This window comes from Oryx dammah, unplaced genomic scaffold (genome assembly GCF_014754425.2).
Source record: "Oryx dammah isolate SB20612 unplaced genomic scaffold, SCBI_Odam_1.1 HiC_scaffold_9, whole genome shotgun sequence".
In the NCBI taxonomy this organism is placed as follows: Eukaryota; Metazoa; Chordata; class Mammalia; order Artiodactyla; family Bovidae; genus Oryx; species Oryx dammah.
In genome coordinates this window covers 37,983,089-37,999,025 of record NW_024070193.1, presented here as the reverse complement: position 1 = coordinate 37,999,025, position 15,937 = coordinate 37,983,089, and positions in this window count along the sequence as shown.

Sequence of the window (15,937 nt, the reverse complement as noted above, 5' to 3'; positions counted from 1 at the left end):
TGGCACTGTCCCTGCCTTCTTCGTGTGGTTTCCTTGTCACTTCCCTGTCCTTGTTTGCCTCAGAGCTTCAGGGGATTGGGAAGATGTTTCCTATCACAAAGAGAGAGACTTGAGAGCTCTGCTCTGGCTTTTTTTATTTTCCCTGACAAATATGACAACCTGTTTTTGTTCTTTAAAGCATTTGGGTGTCTGGAAAGTAGCCAATCTGAGAAGACTGGGTTTTCTGTATTTCAAAGGGAACTTGTGGTCTTTTTTGGGGTTTTGATTTCTATCTTTTGGAAAAGTCAGCACCCACAGCTTTGTTGCACCTGAAGCTTGGAACCTTTTATGTCTGAAGGTAAGAGGGTATAAGACCGTGTGGTCTATGAAGAAGACTTTCTTCTGTATAGGGCAGCTCTAGTGTAAGCAAAGGTAAAATGACCCACAGACCCTTGCCTTTTCCTGGGACCAGTGTTGAGGAAAAGGTAGAGCCGAGTTTGCTCTACACTAATTTATTTTGAGACACAGCATTTGCAGGGGCAAGACAGTTTCCAGAGAGAATGTTTCCCAGTCTGCATCTTTGCCCTGTGACTTGTGCTCTGGTGGGAGAGCCTAGAGCACTTTGATCACAGCTGCAGTCTAGTGGCCAAGGGCCTTGATGTCTAAGGCATGAAAAGGAAAGGGCAGCACAAGACAGGGTGAACAGTCTAAGGTAGTTTGTGACTAAAGCCTACTTCATCTGAAATGATTAAATATCTTTTGGGTAGCACTTCTGCACCATATCTGAATATTAAGAGATTAGCTAGCTATTTTATTATTTGGAGAAGGAACTGGCAACTCACTCCAGTACTCTTGCTTGGAGATTTCCATGGACAGAGGAGTGGGACAGCTGCAGTTCATGGAATTGCAGAGTTGGACACGACTATGTGACTAACTTACTTTTCACTTTCAGGTGGTTATTTTAACCTGACTTCATCTTTAACATATGTCCAGAAAATGAATAGTGGTAGTGACTATTAGTAAATTTAATTTTCTTTTGAGTTGATTATCAAAATAGCAATGTTTCTCCATTCCCCTGACATATTCAGTGTAGCTAACCCACTTTCCAGTGGTCATGGATGGATATGAGAGTTGGACTAGAAAGAAAGCTGAGCACTGAAGAATTGATACTTTTGAACTGTGGTGTTGGAGAAGACTCTTGAGAGTCCCTTGGACTGCAAGGAGATCCAACCAGTCCATCCTAAAGGAGATCAGTCCTAAGTGTTCACTGGAAGGACTGCTGTTGAAGCTGAAACTCCAATACTTTGGCCACCTGATGCAAAGAGCTGACTTATTTGAAAAGACCCCGATGCTGGGAAAGATTGAGGGTAGGAGGAGAAGGGGACGACAGATGAGATGGTTGGATGGTATCACCAACTCAATGGACATGGGTTTGTGAGTTGGACTCCGGGTGTTGGTGATAGATAGGGAGGCCTGGCGTGCTGCGGTTCATGGGGTCGCAAAGAGTTGGACACGACTGAGCAACTGAACTGAACCCACTAGATTAATTTCCTTAGTGGTAATTAATAAAACTTTCTGAGGTCAGAAATCCTGAGCATTTGCTGACAGAAGTGTTAGCTATTTTGCCAATGTGTGGCAAACTAAAATTTATCCTCCCTTTCTTTACTCTTTTCCAGTTTGAAGCCCATTTCCTGGCATCCTGAAGGATAGCCCTTTGTGAAATAGAAATCTAAAAAACAGAGTGAAACAAATCTGTGTTGATCTGTGTTTACAAAGAGGGGAAGGGCTTCAACTAGAAGGAAGAGAGTGCAGTCAAGTTAGTGACAGGAGTGAAATTATCATATTTCTTCTTTGTTTTAACCAGAGTCTTGTTTTAAGATCAGAGATGCTTTTATCCTGAGGGATTATTTGCCCAAACAATTTATAGAAGGTCTCAGATAATTTCAATATGCCTCTGATGCTCTTAATTTTATTTTTTTTTATTCAGTTCTCTCTTGGTTACAGCCAACAGACATCCAGCTTTGATTAACTTGAATAATAAAAGAGAATTTGTTGACTCATAATTTTGAAGTTAAGTGTTATAATGGCTTCAGGCACAGGTAGATCCAGGGTCCCAAGTGATGTTGTCAAGACTTTATTTCCCTCACTTCTGTTTCTCTTGGTAGATCTCATATTTTTTTCCTACAGAATATAGGCTTTCTCTATGTAGCAGGGAAGAGGATAGCAGTACCTGATTCACGTCCTTCTGGATCAGTGACTCAGAACTCAAGCTCTTCCTCTATCAGTTGTAATCTAAAATTTCTTAGGGGGAGAACTTTGACTCAGTTTCATCACATGTGCAGTTTTTCATCACATGTGCAGTTCTGAGGTCAGGTGGCAGAGTATTATGATTCTTAGTTATAATCACACACTTAAACTTAGGGAGACATCATTTAGTTAAGTTTGGTTTGTTTAGTTTGAGTTTACACTTAATTTTTAATCTTGTTCCTTTGCTTATCTTTTGCTTTCTTGTGCATAAAATATTACTTAAAAACATTTCTATTGTCTGAATTAGATGGTCGTGTAAATAAGTGCTGACCCCCAATACCAAGATTTAATAATTTTATCTCATTATTATGATTTGTATAATACTACAGTGGCATATCTTTAAAGAAGAGATTCATTCATTGAATGAGGACATGTATGTATGAATGAATATAGGACATGTCTAAATTCCCATCTTTTGGACTCCTTTATTTACTTAATATGCTATCTGGTCAAGTTCTTTAAACTTGCTAAACCTTGGTTTTCTCAACTGTGTGTAGGGTTGTTTTGAGGACTTAACAGGGTCATGCATATAAAGTACTGAGCTCGGTGATTCAAGTAAATAGTATGTATTCAACAAATTGTTAACCATTGTTGCTTTGGTTATTGTTATAATTACTGCTGTGGTTAAACAATACAAGTCAACTAAATTTTACTTTGACTGTGGATAAACATATGATACCTCCTGAGGTGTACTTTGGTATAACAATGTTTAACCTAGGAATTTCTGATACTATGGGATTGAGCTTTTGTCTTTTATTTATATAATTAAATTACAGGTCACTGTCAGGGCTGCAGGCTTCACTTAGATGGAAACAAAACATTAGAACCATTAGTAGGTTTTTATGATCTTTCAGATAGTCATGAATAGGTATAACTTGCTTATGGCTTTGATTTCAAGGGTCAATATGGGCTATTTGATTTTAATAATAATAGTCAAATATCATTTCCACTTAGAAGGCAAATGGTGTGAAAGAGCAAAAGTATCTGTGTATCTTTAAGTAGATGAAAGTCTACATATAATTTGACAAAAATCACTTCATGGATAGGGCTGTAAGGCGATATTGGACTGGAAGCAAGCATTTGAACACATAATAGATGTGCAGTATATTCTGCCATCTTTCTGTGGATAAAGTCTGAATGTTAATTGATATTCATAGAAGAAAAGAAACAATTATTAAAACAGAACTCTTTCCACCCAAATCTGTTCCTTTTGTAGTCTTATCCATATGCATAATTGGTTCAAGCCAGAAACACGACCCCTTTCTGTTTTCCCTTAATCTTACCAGTCCAGAGGCTAAGATCTATCTTCAAATATATATTCTGATGAGACAACTTCTATTTTGCTTTTATTGTGTTGATCCAAACCTCATCACCTTCAATCTAGATTATTTTGGTAGCTCCTGAGTGATGCCTCCTACTTCCACTTTTGTCTTCATGCTGACCCTTCCTTGCATAGTCATTTGCATGTTCTTTAAAATCTTCCAGTGCCTCCATTATTCTTAGAATGTGCTAAGTCGCTTCTGTCGTGTTTGACTCTGCGATCCCATGGACCATGCTCTGCCAGGCTCCCCTGTCCATGAAATTCTCCAGGCAAGAATACTGGAGTGGGTTGCCATGCCCTCCTCCAGGGGATGTTCCTGACCCAGGTATCAAACCCAAGTCTCTAACCTCTCCTTCACTGGCAGGAGAGTTCTTTACTGCTAGCAACACCTATAGAATCCACATTTCCTCCCTTAGCTTACCTACTCGCTGACCTCATCTCCTACCACTGTTCTCCCTGTTATATAGGCTTCAGGCACAGTCGCCCTATTTCTGTACTTCTAGGCACCAGATTCAAGCTTGTATTTGACCAACTGTTAATACTTGCTATATCTTCTGTCTGAAATTCTCTGTGTTAGGATTATTCCCAAAGCACCCTCCTCCTTGTCATCAGATCTCAGTTTGGAAAACCTTTCCTTAGACCTTTCTTGACTATGATAGCTAAACCTACCCCTCCTCTCCTAAGCATTTTCTGAAACATCCTTCATAGCTTTGAGCATTACCATGCTGTAAAATTATTTTGGTCATTTATTTATAATTTGTTCTCTTTTTAAAGACACTAGAGCAGTGATCTTGTGTTTCTGTTTTTATTCACTACTGAACCCACAGCACCTGGTGTTCAATAAATATTAGGTGAATATTTCCAGACATCTAACAAGGCAGAGATCATCACTACCTTCATGAAGCATATGCTTCTTTATTCAATTATACTCACACATTTACTTTTTTAAAAACATTGTAACTTTTTGAAAAGTGATCAGTTTTGAGAATATATGAAAGTAACTTGGTATTGCTCATACTTGAATTAAATTTACATTTCTATTTTCACTGATTGATCTCCCTTCCTGCTGATTTCAATGATTATTCTGCTGAGAGGATAAGCAATGTGTTAGAACAATATAAAGGCTGTCATATTCAGGTCCAGGACTGTCATATTTTATTGATGTTGGCTCCGCAGATGATACTTAATAGAAAACGAAAAGCTCTATAGGTTTCCTACTTTTCAAAATTTGCTTTCAGTGAGTCACAGTGAGAGATGAGAAAGATTTTTAAATAAACCTATTGAACTAATAATATGAAAGCTGAAAAGTGAGGTAATATGTAGTTTTCTTCCTGACTTTGAAATGGTCTTTCATTATTCACAAATAATTTTTCTGAACATTTTGATGTACTTTATGAAAATAGGGTTTGAAATAGTTCTCAAAAATTCAGTTTGGGGGTCTTTCAGAAGTGAACAATAATTTTTTGTCTCACCATTAACATGTGCTCATTACAGCAATTTAAAATGAATTTTCTGATGTGGTTTTGATTCTTGATAGTTCAATCTGAAGTGAGTTCAAACATGAGGTTTCACATGTTTAATAGTCTTATCTTGCCACAATTTGGTAGCAAACTTAGAGAAATCACTTTAATAACTCATTATTGCTTCAATTTTTATCTTAGATTATACAGAATGTTTAGGTGAAATTTGCCTAAAACTTTGCCTGATTCTTTTGGGAGCATTTTGGTCAAGTCACTGGAATGAAATAATAAAAAATAAAATATAATATTGAATGCATACTAGATGTTAATTCAAGTTCTCACATGCTAGCACTTTAAGGTAAATATTACTTATTAACCTCATTCTTCAGTATAAAAAACAAATTCTTAGGCAGCTAAAATAACTTGTTCAAGGTTATATAACTACTTCAGAGTCAAAACTGAATGCAAGATCTAGAAAGTTCTGAAAGTTTTTGATGATTCCATAATACTAACATCCCTTCTTTGGGACTGGTATCCTCTTACATGTTCTTCATGATCAGGTGAAATACTGGGGATGAAAACTAGAGAACATAGAAAGGGAATCCAAAGTAAGACCATTAAGCTCAAAGACAAATCAATTGGGAAATCCCTAGTCTGGTATACTTATTTCTAATTTGGGATAGCAGAAAGGGTACCTTATAGATGATCTGCTGCTTCTAATTCAACTTCATTTTGCAAATGATAAGGTTGAGGCACTTATACCTTAGGTACCCTCTGTGACAAAGAGGTGTCTGGGTTAGAACCAGACCTTCTGTCTCTACAGAGAAAAATCTTTCAGCTGCTGAAAGACCACATTCTTCTGCCATGCCAATACTCTTCAACTACCCTTCTTTGTAATACCACTCTATGATGTTCAGGCATGTAGCTAGGGTCTTCGAAACACTATCTCATTTGATTTCTATAACAGATTGTTTGGATAGATATTATAATTCCCATCAACTGTAGTGAGTCCTGGAACTGCTAAATAACTTGGATGGTAAAATAGCTTGCCCTGTCAATAGCTGAATTGTGAGTCCAACCTAGGTCTTATTTGACATCAAACTGTGGTGGCCTCTAGGGGAAGTTTAGAAGTGGTAGTCTGATTGGAAATAAGAAGTGGATGAGTGAACTTGAAAATGCATGACTAAGGAAGATCAACAAAAATCCCAACAAACCCCTGGTTTAGAAGTGCCTTCTGCTTAGAAAGGCACCTTAAGCTGACAACAAATACCCAGTATTCTATTCTGTGCCTGATTTCAAGACCCTGTTCTTTTGATTGTTGCTGATTATAACTATTATGGACATATTTTAGGTTATTTGCAAAAAGATGAGTAAATTAATTTCGAATCTGTGAGTGAGCAAGTGTGTTATCAAGAAGAGAGCTGAAGAGGAAGCACTAGTACCCCTCTAAAAAGTAACCCACTTGAATTATATGTGGGAATATTTTCATTCCTGTCTTTTACTATTAACTTTCTTATTTTTCTGGAGATTGTGTTCCAAAATCTTAATCCTCTTAGTATTACACTTTATGAGCCTGTTGTGTTCTGTACCCATGGCTTCCTTATATCCTCTATCCACCAATCAAGGGGTTTTGGGTACTTCCAGGATTCCGCTTCTTTGGATCTTAGCTGACCTGCCCTCTCTGTTATGTCTGATGCTGCAAATCTCTGACTTTTTTCTGTACCTCATCCTACCACATAATGGCTGTTTAAGACAAACCATTTTAGCATCTTCAAACTGTGATGTTAGCACATACTGAAAAGGGAGTCTGCAGGAGAACAAATACACAATCACTGTGGCTTGAGTTTGTCAGAATCAATAAAGAAATGAACTTTGAACAAGTACCAGTGTTAAAAACTTTGCTTTGCTGACTTTGATATATAGTTGACTTAGTTCTCATTTAGTTAGTTCTGTTTCTATTGAAACTGACTTAACAGTTTGAATTTCACTAATAGAGTCCTTTACTCTTGGACTTAAGGATAGATATAAAATGCATATTTGTACTCCGAATAGGAATACTATCTTTAGAATTGGTGCTCAAGGACAGCTAATTGGTAAACTGTGTAACAAGCTCTGCTGTTTCTTTTGGAAACAAAGATTCCATTGATAAGAATGAGGATGATATTGGTGATGATGACGATGGTGATGATATTGGTGGTGAGATAATCCTACTGGCACTGTGTCTGAGTACTTTCAGTTTCTTATACAATTCTTATAACAAGCCCATGCAACAATGTCTATTATCTTTATTATAAGATGAGGAAACTAAGACCATTTAAGTTCACATTACTGTTCACTCTTGGTGTATATACTCAATGGGTTTTAATAAATGCATAATTATATATATCTATCATTGTCAAGCAGAGTATTTTCACCACCATTAAAATGTCCTGTGTTCCATCTATTCCTCCTTCCTCCACCACCAGCCATCTCCACTGGAAACACTGATCTTTTTACTGTCTCTATAGTTTTTACTTTTTCTAGAATGTCATGAATTTGGAATCATATATTATGTAGCTTCTTCAGACTGGCTTTTTTCTCTAAATACTATGCAGTTTTGTTTCCTCCCTGTCTTTTCATGACCTATTAGCTTAATTATTTTTAGTGCTATATAATATTTCACTATCTGTGTGTATCACAGTTTGCTTAGTCACTCACCTACTAAAGGACATCTTTATTGCTTCCAAGTTTTTGCAATGAAGAATTAAACTGCTATAATCATCCATGTTCAGGGTTTTGTATGAATATGAATTTTCAACTCCTTTGGGTAAATACAAAGGTCAGGGTTTTGTATGAATATGAATTTTCAACTCCTTTGGGTAAATATGAAGGTGTAGGATTGCTGGGTTTTCTGGTGAGAATATGTTTGGCTTTGTAAGAAACTGCCAAACTGTCTTCCAAATGGCTGCATCACTTTGCATTTCCACCAGCAGTGAATGAGAATTTCTGTTGCTCTTTTGCAGCGTTTGATGTCAGTATTCTGAATTATGGTCATACTAATAGGTGTGTGATGATATCTCAAATTTGTTTTAATTTGCCTTTCCCTGAAGATACATAATGTGAAACATTTTTCATATGCTTATTAACCATTTGCATATCTTCTCTGGTGAAGATCTATTTAAGTCTTTGGCCCATTTTTAATTGGGTTGTTTATTTTCTTATTGCTGAGTTTTAAGAGTTCCTTGTATATTTTGGGTAATAGTCCTTTATAATATGTGTGTTTTGCAAATATTTTCTCCCAGCCTGTGTCTTCTCTTTCTCCTGACAGTGTCTTTAGTAGAGAAGAAGTTTTCAACTTTAATGAAGTCCAGCTTATCAATTACTTCTTTCATGGGTTGAAGCTTTGGTGTTGTATCGAAAAGGCCATTGTGATAATAATTCATCTAGAATTCCTTTATATTATCTTCTAGATTTATAGTTTTATACCCTGGTGGCTCAGAGGTTAAAGCATCTGCCTGCAATGAGGGAGACCTGGGTTCTATCCCTGGGTTGGGAAGATCCCCTGGAGAAGGAAATGACAACGCACTCCAGTATTCTTGCCTGGAGAATCCCATAGACGGAGAAGCCTGGTGGGCTACAGTCAATGGGGTTGCAAAGAGTCAGACATGACTGAGTGACTTCACTCACTCACTCACTTTATATTTAGTTTTGTGATCCATTTTGAGTTAATTTTTGTGAAGGATGTAAAGTCTATGTCTATTTCTTTCATTCTTTTTTTTTTTTTGCATGTGATGCCCAATTTTATAACATGGTTTGTTGAAAAGACCCTCTTTTCTCACTTAGTTTACTTTTGCTTCTTTGTCAAGATCAGTTGACTATATTTATGTGGGTCTGTTTCTAACTCTTTATTCTGTTCCACCAATTATCTATCTATTCTTTTGACAACACTGCACTGTCTTGATTAGCAGAACTTTATAGTCATGAAGTTGGGTAGGTCAATCCTCTGACTTTGTTCTTCTCTTACAATAGTGTGTTAGCTTTTCTGGATCTTTCTTCTATTCATACAGATTTTTGACTCAATTTGTATCCACAAAATAAATGATTGGCATTTTGATTGGAATTGCATTGAATGTATAAATCAATTTGGGAAGGACTAATATCTTGATAGTATTAAGTCTTTCTGCCAGTGAACATGAAATATTTGTTCATTTTTAAGTTCTTTTTAATTTCTTTATCAGAGCTTCATAATTTTCCTTGTATAGATTTCATATTTTGTTATTATATTTACACCTAAGTATTTCATGTTTGGTGGTATTAAGGTAAGTGGTATTGCATTTTAAATTTCAAATTATGCTGGTATATAAGAAATTATTAACTTTTGTATGTTAACCTTGTAACCTGAAATCTTGCTATAATTGGTTTTTAGTTCCAGGAGTTTTTAAATTGATTAGTTTGGATTTTCTACATAGACAGTCATATTATCTGCAAAGACAGTTTTACTTCTTTCTTCCCAATCTGTATACTTTTTATTTTCTTTTCTTGCCTTATTGAATTAGCAATAACTTCCAGTATGTTGAAAAGGAGTGGTGAGACGTGACATCCTTGACTTGTACCTGATCTAAGTGGGAAAGCCTTGAATTTCTCACATTAAGTATGCTGTTAGTTTTGAGGTTCTGTAGATATTTTTTATTAAGTTGAAGAAGTCCCCATTATTCCTAGTTTACTGAAAGAGTTTTTTTTTTTTTAAATCATGAATGGGAGTTGGATTTTGTCAAATGCTTTTTCTGCTTCTATTGATATGATCATGTGATTTTTTCTTTTTAGTCTATTGATGTGATAGATTATATTACTTGATTTCAAATGTTGAGACATTCTTACCATTTCTTTCTCTTTTAGCCATTCTAAAATAAAGTCCTCTTGGATTGTGTAAGAGGTAACATGGTTTCTAGGAAACTCTAGTCTATCCCAAACAGAAAGAATTATTTTGTGCAATGTCTAAAAGACCATTACTCATGGTTCAAAATGCTTTTGATGTTATGAAAGTTTAGAATCTCAGTACATAATACATTGATCTTGAGACATTAACCCTTTGGGTTATTCAACATAATTTACCTCATTACATCTCTAGCCATAACTACTGGGAGTCATAAAAAATAATTTGGATGAGAGCCTTACAGTTATTTGTCTATAGTCATTAAACTAAGATATAATCTTTATCAGAATTCCCTGGCAGTTTAGTGGTTAGAACTCAATGCTGTCACTGCCAGGGCCTAGGTTCGATCCCTGGTTAGTGAACTAAGATCCTTCAAGTTGCTGTGTTAACAAAAGAAGATATAAACATTCTCTCCTACTTCTCTGTCTCTGTTTCTATATCTTAGTCTCTCTGATATGTACATCTATATCTCCTAGTGTATTGTATATATAAAGTATAATATATATATAGATATATGGATGTATAATATATATTCAGTTTGTCAGCTTCTAATATATATAGACACGTACAACTTATCTACAACTTACGATTCTTCTCTTTCTCTGATCACTGTTTTATTTTGTGTCAACATAACCCATAATTGTTCACTTCAGGAGTTTTTAAATTAAAGTACCTAGGTTAATGTCCACATTTTGCAGGTGAACTTCATGAAATGAGTATTGAGTACAAACTTTATCTTTGACTTCAGCTGCTCTAATATGTCTATTTTCCTATTGCTTTATCTTTATTTTCCTCTATTTTTGGCATTTCAAAAGTCACCTTAAAACTCTTTTGAAATAAACATACATAAATGATAAAATGCATTTACACTAGAATTCAGATTTACATTTCACATTATCATCTATCAACTATTTAGAGATACATTTAAAACTCTTAGCTTGAAAATAATCACCTTTCCGGAGTAAGCAAAAAGAATGTTCATTGTACTTAATTTGTTGTCTGTTTCTAGCCAAAAGAGATTGTAAAATGTGGGGGGACAGAATTGGTTTTTCATTTAAAAAATAATTTGCAGAGCTATAAACTGTGTGTTGTATTAGTTTTTCTAAATCTGTTAAGGTCTACTTAAAATGAAATAATTTTTCACCTTTATGTTGAAAAGTTAGATATAATGTCTGAAAGCATTTATAAGAAAAAATTTAATTTTCCTTACAAATATAGAGGGCAGCAATGTATTAGTAGTAAATGTTTCATAATTTAGGCAGAAGAGCTAAAGGCTATTTTCCATTTCAACTAGAAGTTACGAACAGTTAGATTTTCCCTAAGGAGCTAATTATTTGCTGAGATTACTGTGGTAGCAGATTTTATAAGTTCAAGATCTCTGTAAATAGCCATAAAAAACTTATAGATGTCACTTAAATGCAACACAGAAATTATACAGTATAGTTTGTTTTCTTTAATGGCCAAATATATAAATGATTAGTTTAACTATAAAGGTTTATTTAATTTAAAAGTTTTATAGTCTTTATCAGGTAGTATTTGATAATTTTCTGATTTTCTAGCTCCTTGGCCAATTGTGAAAAAGATAATAACATTTTACAATTTTCCAGTTGATATATAAAGTCCATAAATCTTTCAGAAAATGACATCTTTATCCAAATAAAGATAATAACAGTTGTAGTAATGATCTCCATAATACAAAGTATACTAACAACTTCTTAAAATACTACCTTTGGGATTATTCCATGGTATCATTTGTATTCTCATGAGGCACTTATATCTTTCTGGACTATGTGTCCTGGTAGTGGACATCTGTTTTTTGCCCCTCAGACCAGTATCCATTGTCTCTTCTGATAAGAAAACAGATTGTTTACCAGAAAAACAAACAACCCAATCAAAAATTGGGAAAAATACCTAAACAGACATTTCTCCAAAGAAGACATACAGATGGCTAATAACATATGAAAAGATGCTCAACATCGCTCATTATTAGAGAAGTACAAATCAAAACCACAATGAGATATCACCTCATACTGGTCAGAATAGCCATCATCAAAAAGTCTACAAACAATAGGAGAGGGTGTGAAGAAAAGGGAATGCTGTTGCACTGTTGGTGGGAATGTAAATTCATACAGCCACTATGGAAAACATTATGGAGATTCCTTAAAAAAACAAGGACTAAAGCCACCATATAACCCAGTAATCCCACTCCTAGGCATATACCCTGAGGAAACCAAAATTGAAAAACACATGTGTATCCCATTGTTCACTGCAGCACTATTTACAATAGCTAGAACAAGGAAGCAACCTAGATGTCCATCAACAGATGAATGGATAAAGAAGCTGTGGTACATATACACAATGGAATATTACTCAGCCATAAAAGGAATGCATTTGAGTCAGTTCTGATGAGGTGGATGAACCTAGAGCCTATCATACAGAGTAAAGTAAGTCAGAAAGAGAAAGATAAGTATCATATACTAACACAAATATACGGAATCTAGAAAAATAATACTGAAGAATTTATTTTCAGGGCAGTAATGGAGAAACAGACATAGAGAATAGACTTAAGGACATGGGGAGAGGGGAGGAGAGGGTGAGATGTACAGAGAGAGTAATATAGAAACTTATATTACCATATGTAAAATAGATAGCCAATGGGAATTTGTTGTATGGCTCAGAAAACTGAAACAGGGGCTCTGTATCAACCTAGAGGGGTGGAATGGGGAGGGAGATGGGAGGGAGGTTCAAAAGGGAGGGGATATATGTATATACCTATGGCTGATTCATGTTGAGGTTTGACAGAAAGCAACAAAATTCTGTAAAGCTATTATTCTTCAATTAAAAAATGAACAAATTTTTTAATAAAAGAAAACAGCTTGTTGTGTAGGAGGAGACTATTGCTCCCTCCCAATCAACCTGTATGCTTTGGGTAGTCCTGAGTCCACCTTGTGACTCTAAAGTGCATGATAATCCAGACTGGACCAAAGAAAAAACTCACATGCTATGTCAGGCATGGGTGCATGATCTAAGTCAGGTCATGATTAGGGATCATCAGTCTTGGAACATTTTGCTGGAACTTCTGGAAAGAGTTGTTTTCTTTCCACTAGGTTGCTAGGAGGAAAGAGTATAAGTGGAAAGCTTCTTTCTGTTGCTCATACTTGCCACAATATGGATTGAGCCTTTCTGAGAGTACTGTGACAGCAGAGCCCTAAAATGGAAAAGGATGTCCTGATAATCCTTTTGATCTCCTACATCTAGTTATGCCTATAGCCAGATTTATGCCAGGATTGCCTAGCCAGTTGAGCCACCATTTTACCTTATTTTTCTTAAACCAGTTTGAATGGTAGTGGTGTCTTTGACCAAAAAGACTAGAAGATTCAGATTGAATCTTCCATAGTCCACTATATATTGTGAGTTATAGTAGACGATTAAATAATGTTAGCTTTACTAAGGTGAGGGAATCACTGAGACAATTAGCCTGAAAATTTAAGGGAAAATTTCCTTAATTACTTATCTATTTCCCACTGAACTCTTTGCATGTTTAAAGTTTTAAACAGCCAAACAATATAACAATCGCTAATGTTAAAGTTATGACCAACCTAGATAGCATATTCAAAAGCAGAGACATTACTCTGCCAACAAAGGTCCGTCTAGTCAAGGCTATGGTTTTTCCAGTGGTCATGTAAGGATGTGAGAGTTGGACTGTGAAGAAAGCTGAGCGCCAAAGAATTGATGCTTTTGAACTGTGGTGTTGGAGAAGACTCTTGAGAGTCCCTTGGACTGCAAGGAGATCCAACCAGTCCATTCTGAAGGAGATCAGCCTGGGGTGTTCTTTGGAGGGAATGATGCTAAAGCTGAAGCTCCAGTACTTTGGCCACCTCATGTGAAGAGCTGATTCATTGGAAAAGACTCTGATGCTTGGAGGGATTGGGGGCAGGAGGAAACGAGGACTACAGAGGATGCGATGGCTGGATGGCATCACCGACTCGATGGACCTGAGTTTGAGTGAACTCCGGGAGTTGGTGATGGACAGGGAGGCCCGATGTGCTTCAATTTATGGGGTCGCAGAGTCGGACATGATTGAGTGACTGAACTGAACTGAACTGAATCTTAAGAAGACAAAAGAGGAAGAACAGCAAGATAAAGTATAAAGAGCACTAGGTAAAGAGTGGGAAAATAAATTCTACTGGACAGGTTTAAATGGAAATATTCAAAAAGAATAAAGAGGAACTCTAATGGGCAGCTAGCTTTAATACACAAAAGTCTGGATCAGTAGACATCCCAAGCCTACTTTCCTAAGCTTTTAGTTCCTCTCTGTTCTCCTTAATATATTTTTACATCTAAGTGATATCTTAATTATTTTTAATCATCAGCATGACTTCCTACAGACCTTTTTGTTTTAAATCATTTTTACGATATACTTGGTGATGAGAATTAGTAATTTACTTAGAGCTGGGATTGCCTTTATCTTTGCTATACAGGATTTATATAATTTGGGAGTTATCTATAATTATGTCTTAATGTTATGGAAGGCACATAAGGAGTCTCGGTGATATCTTTGTTTGACCTAGAGAAATTGGGACTATCTGGATTCATCTGGGAACATTTTTTCAATTCTAAGTGGATAGAGTTATAACAGTGTCAATCTTCTACAAGATAAGATCATTAGATGTTTGAAAAGAGGTGTCAAAATCTCCCATGTCTCTCTTGATAATGGCCCCTCTGCTTTTTAATGGAATGTGGTTTATGAAGGTTATAGATGGGGAAAGAACTGGGTGTGGGTTGGAAAAGGTGTCACTATATGTAAGGGAATTTAATATATATTATGTATAATATGTCTATTTTTATCTATCTGTACATTTGTATACCTACAGTAAAAAGGTGTGTTTGTGTGTATGTGTGTATTGTGCATTACTCCCTTGGACAGAGTTTGTGATCTGACCTTGTCTACCCATGTACAACAGTATAAAGAAAATCTCTGAAGTTCCTGATATAGCTATATGTGCTTTTTCTTTTTTGGTCTAGTGACCTCTTGGATGTCAAAACTACTGAGCAGTGCCTGTTATTGGTAACAGGTTCTATTCCTTGCTTTTTCTTTTTTTTTTTTTTTAAGCTAACTGGCTATATGACCTTGGGCAAAGTACCTTATTTATCTGTATATTTGCTTCAGAGATGTATTCTGTTAAATTTTTTATTCTCTGAGAATTTTTTTTAGGTCATTCTAATATTAACACCAGAAGAATTTGGGGCTGAAAAGCATGAGTAGTCATATTATTTCAGTTTCTTTGGTGTTTTTCTCTTGCTTAATTATCTAATGTTGCTCTTCATATCCTTGGGGAACACAGCATACTTCATTAATATGGACATTTCAACGAGAGAGAAAACTGGATAATGAATCTATCATTCTGTGTGTTTATCAAGTAACATTCCAGTGTGTCATAGTGCCCTTTTTAAACATTTTGTTTACCTTTGATACACATTGTTCTTCACTCAAATCCCACCTTGAATTTGCTCACCTTGATGTTCTCCAAATTTGAACCGTAATAGGTGCCTTTAATGTTGCCACTTATTATAGAGATAGACCAGTTCCTGACAATAACCTATACAGATTACTGACATGTTTGAAAATAACATAGTGTTTCCTAGAAGAGTACTGTCTTCTGGATGCATCATTGATTTTTTTCCCCCTCCAACCATCCTGTTTTTAATCAAGTATACTGCAGATTTCTTATCAATGTTATCAGAGACATGTGAGAAACCCAGCATTTTTTATGGAATATTTGTGTTGACTCTTCAAAACTGCAAGGGAAAAAAGAGATTCTGTACCTTCACACAGTCTTTCAAACAGAGTTAGAATACTAAAAATTTGTTGCACAATTAGATGTTCTAGCTTTATCAACATTAATATTAATTAATAATCTTCAATATCAAAAAGGAAGATACACTTTCAAAATTAAT